Here is a 5,531-nt window from a genome sequence, read left to right as displayed (position 1 = left end):
AGGGCGCTGTTTACCACAGCACCTCTCTCTCTCTCCACCGATGGCAGGATGAGGGAAGGGGGTGGTACAGAGGAACTCTGATGTGTAAGAGACACACCAGTCCACCCTTCCCCTCAGATGAGCCATTTGTCAACCTGCGCCCCCCTGGTATAAAGATGTCATTAAGATTCCAGCTACCATGGTAACAAGTGAGGTGCTCTCATCTTCTTGGTTAGTTGTTGATGCTCTGCTGCTGCCATGGAAATAGCAGTCACCGTGAGTCTTGCAATTGATGAAAAGTGCTTAATGAAAACAGGACTCCGATGTGATGATGCAAAGACAAAAAGCAGATGTTGCGAATGAGATGCACTCATTTCCAGGAGTCTGCAGAGACTCTTTTGATGGTGCCAGGGCATTAGGCAAGTTAATGCTTAAAAACTTATCACAGTCCCTGTGTGGGTGGTAGCAAGTTGTTCAGGGATGACAGGTTTTGATGACAATACCAATGGAATTGAAGAGGAGGAGGAGGAAGAGGAAAAAGAGGGGGAGAAGAGGGATGAAAGTCAGAAGAAACAGATTGATGGGATGATGTACACAGATTGTGCGCTGATATACAAATAATGAATGGTCATGAGTGCAATGGTACAAGATTTCGCACAAGGTGAAAGATGAGGCACTGTATTCGATGAGACTTTACCTCATTGAATAATGCACCTCATCTTTTACCTCATTTGAAAAATCTTGTTCCATTGCAGGAGGAGAGACCATACATTGTTTTATACAACACCAAGGATGTCAATGAATGTTGTCCACAGCAATGCTTGAATATGGTACAGAAATGGTGATTTTTTTTTTCATGATAGGCAAAGTGTTGGTACATTGTATCGTTTCACGGCACAGTTTAGTCATACTGTACGCAAAAGTGATTAGCTGAAGTTGTCAACCATAAAGGGAGTGACTAAATGCACGCTTGTAAAGTGCGCATAGCATTGGTGATAATGTTGTGATGTCAGAGGCGTGCAGTGACACCACAATTTTGAGACTGATCATGAGCCTAACACAGGATTCAATGTAAATTGGTGACATAAGTTGTGCAGTATATAGAATTGCTCATCAAAAATTGCACCTCTCAACAGCAACAACACGCAGTGGTACATCACTTTAAAATGCATGTCACACAATCATCCAATCATATAGCGAGATTTTTTTGTAGGTGTTGTATGATACAGCTGTAGATATCATGATGGCACTCTTCGCATTCATTTCTTTGAAATCTAAAGGTGCAAACAAATAAATCTCGGCTGCCAGGCAGATAAAGTTTAATAGCGATTTACTTCAATTAAGCCCAAACTGGCCAAGATGGTCACATAAACATTTTGATAGTAAAATGCAACTTCAATTTCACAAATACAGCAATTATGTTTGCATTGACAACAGTTCATATGTAGGCTCTGTAAGCAGTTTTATCTAGGAAAGAATCTTTTCTTGAGCTCAATACTGGTACCTTTTCTCCTCCCTGTTTTTGTTTTTTTTTAAATATCTTTCTTCATCATTGTTTTTATTTTCTTAACATTGTGTTTATATCATTTGCGCAAACACCTAGTGAAGTCTGAAGGTAGAATAAGTTTTTGGGACGTTAAGAATTGTTCTGCCACCTTGGAGATTGTTGTACGAGAATTGGAGAAATTTGAAGCACTTTCTTACCACTATCATAGATTACTTGGCCATGAAAAAAAAAGTCAGAAAATTATTGAGGTGCAATGCAGGGTAAAATAGAAAAAAAGGAGCAAAAGGTTGAGGTATAACCACTAATTGAGTGGACTGTGATCATGAGAGAGAATTTAGTTAGGCTACTTCTAGAATATGTGTAACAATTCGAAAAGGAGAATGCAGTTATGTCTTTTTGTATGTAGCAGAAGTGTATAATTTATAGTCATTTTTAATATCTCACTGGAATTTCAGTTTCATGGCTTATGTATGGCAGTCCATAGGCAAAGTATGATATTCCCATCATGGACAACTAAGAGATGATTGTTTTTTTCACTCTCAAATTCAACAGATAGAGAAATATTATGTTGTGATTGCAAATGCCACATTGATTATGTGAAAAGAATTACCAATGTGCAGATGGAGCCTCTGGGAAAGGAATGAACATTGATCCATCTTTGCCTGGCTCTCTTTTGTAATTTTGCCCATTTTATCACACTAAAAATGTTTCACAAAATCACTTTTTACATTCTAGATCCCTCATTCATGCATTCATATTTTTCCTACATCATAATATACTTTATTTGTATTGTTATGGTAACAGGTATTATTTGTAATTTCTATGGCAATAGCAATACATCTTCTGATCTTATTATGGATGGCTGTTGTCATGGTAATTGCTACTGTTGGAATCACTAGTACCACATACTGGTATGTTGTGCAGTATAGTCCTCCTCCAAGAGAGACAAGAGAATCAAGGATTAGTGATTTAGATGGCTACTATTTCATGTTACAGGGGAATTCAAGTATAGCAAGCTTGCTTACAACAAGGTACTGCTTTTTAACGAGATGGCTTTGGCAATCCTGATTGTCCATTTTCGTTTTTCACTTGTCTCTTTGATTTAGTACGCTTACAATGAGCTACCACATTTACCAAAGTAAAAATCAGCAATCCTGGTGACCTCATTATGATATGATTTTCCTGTATTCCTGTATCTCATGGATAAAAATACAGACTTCAAACAAGTTGTGATTTAACAGATTGGCAAAATTTGTAGCCAAGGATGTAATACTGGGGGTGCATACAAATGTAGGTGTGTGCATTGTAGATACACAAGAAGCATCATCATAATTTGGTGAGATTAGCAAAGAGACATGATCAGGAAAAAAATCAATGCTTTCATTCATATATTGACAGAGGCCATACTCTGTACATCACAAGTGTAAATGTTTACACATCTGAAATACAATCAATGGAATTTCTTTATAAAGAGGCAAGATATAGCAAAACCTTTTTATATCAAGGTGATTTTGCAGGTCCCAACTCTATATATTTCTTTTGGTAACCTGATATAGTGAGGAACCTGACATAACAAGGTAATTGTCATAGTTTTTAGGTTCTCATTATGATGAGGTTCCTCTGTAATAAAAAAGCTGCATACATCATGCACTTGAAGACAGACAGGTGCTTACAACTGTTAGAATGATCATGTATGGTGAGAATTCAGAGTAAATGCTATATTGATCAGTTCAGGGCAAGTATATTTTCTTCTTTAAGATATAAAACAATTCATGTGCTGAATCATACAACCTTCAAAGAGTAATCATGGTTTAGAATTGACAATCGGCCACCTGCAACACATTATGTCCAGTAGCTATCAGACTTTATATCTTATTCAAAAAATCCATACTTGGTCTAAATGATGATTTTAAGATGATTTTTTTTTTGCATAATCACTCAATACTGTGTGAGTCTTTAGCATTGTGATGAATAGAATGGGTGTTCTTGAATGATGAAGCAGACCTTAATAAAATGATTGGTTGAGAGTGTAGACATGATCGGGGCCCCGTTTTATCAAAAGATAAAAATCGATTGTAAATTCCCTTACCACACAGGCTGCCATAGACTTACAATAGAAATCAGCTATATAGTCAATTATAACTCTTCATAAAACAGGGCCCAGGCATTTATTTTGCCTAACACTTATTTTTGCTTGTAACAACTCATATGTTCAGTATAATAAGCAGTCATTGGCACTTTTTGTAGGTCTAAAATGTCAGATGACAAGGATCTGCTGCGTCATTTTGTAAAACAAATAATATGCATAATTTAGTTTGAGAGGTAGTACATTAATTACATTCAGTACCTTCTAAACAATCCAAACGTCCCTGGCAATCACCAGTTAGACTGTCTTAAAGGTACTTTGTGTGAATAATTCATACTAATGCTGTCACTGATGTGTATTATTTGTATACTGATGATCTAAACTAGTGCTTGATGGCAAGCACAGTATATGGCTATGAGTTAAAATCTCCTGCTATGTGAGATTAAATATATGTGCACTAAAATGTTGACATCTCCAATCATCTGTTTACATTGATTACTGAAGCATATTCCTTTAATGAATAATGCTGATCTGGCATTTTCTTGAAATAACAAAGTAATTATACACTAAGTAGTGAGTGCTAGTCTTTTATTGTTATTTACTCTGTTGTGTTTTCAATATTAGCCAGATAGTGTAATTTCTACAGCAAAGTTTGCTTTCATGAAGTTTACTCTAGGTAGAAAACTATGGTGTATGTGCAAATTGAAAAAAAAAAAAAAAATCAGAAGTGTTCAAGGAGGTTTCGCAACCCTCTAACAATGAAAACAACAATATGGTGATACTGTTGATAATAGTGATGGTGTTGATGTTGAAGACGATGATGACAATGATGATGATGATAATAATGATAATGAGAAAAATGATAAATAGTAATAACTAGAGAAGTACTCTGAGAGCGTAGACCTCCGCCAAGCAGCTAATTTCCACCACTGATCTTGTTCTTCCATTGAGATCAGTGATTCCCACCCATATGTATATGTATGCATGCTGATTTCCCAATGTAGAAGCCTTTTGTTATGTCATCAACTTCCAGCTGCGCAGCATGCCTCGCTCTAGCAGAAACCAGAGTACACACTTTAGTGCGTGTATGCAAACCTAAAAAAAAAATATATGTGCAGCTTGAACTCCAAAGTTCATTGACCCTACCTACCAAAATATCACAAATCCTTCATAAAATTCACAGAAATTCCCCGATCACTACCAAAATTATATCATCTGTTCCTTGTGTCCTTCTTTAACTTTCCTGTAAATTTCATCCAAATCTGTGTACAACTTTTTGAGTTATTTTGCACACAGACAAACAAACCAACGCTAATGAAAACATAGCCTCCTCCCTTGGCGGAGGTAATAAAAGTAATGGCACTGAGGATTATAGTAATTGTTATTGATGTTATTCTAATGTCGATGCTCATAGGATTCAAAAAATCATACTCCATTACATCTACTCTCTATTTTGTTTTGTTTTCCTGCTGTGCAATTCTTTCCCCATATTCCTTGAGGGACTACTGGCTAATAATAGCTGACTGGGATGTGAGAGACGCTGTGATGCAAGTAACCATCTGGTGTGGTGGTTTGTGGTATTGATGGCTGGGGGTCTCAGGTGGCCTGCAGGGATAGACATGAGTGAGACTGTCTAGGAGGATTTAGTTTCTTCCACCTTCAATCATAACTGTCTTGGCAGTTACCAGCACCCCATGTAGTCTCCATTTTCAAACCCTTTAGTCTGCTTTGTGTGTGTGTGTGTGTGTGTGTGTGTTTGCTTGTTTGCTTGCTTGTGAGTACAGATCTTCAAATGTTGTATGTAGTGAAGTAGAGAGAGCTCACATTGATAGAATGACTTGTTCTATAGAAGTCAAGAAACTTGAAAAATTTCCGATCCTATGTTATTATATATATATATATATATATCAGGGCTCGACACTAACGGTGTCCCGGTGGCCCGGGGCCACCAAAAATGAA

The sequence above is a fragment of the Diadema antillarum genome, unplaced genomic scaffold (assembly GCF_040938485.1).
Source record: "Diadema antillarum isolate AM-2024a unplaced genomic scaffold, OU_Dant_1.0 seq00000462_RagTag, whole genome shotgun sequence".
Classification (NCBI taxonomy): domain Eukaryota; kingdom Metazoa; phylum Echinodermata; class Echinoidea; order Diadematoida; family Diadematidae; genus Diadema; species Diadema antillarum.
The sequence above is the reverse complement of the archived record's forward strand: the minus strand, read 5'-3'. Positions refer to the sequence as shown.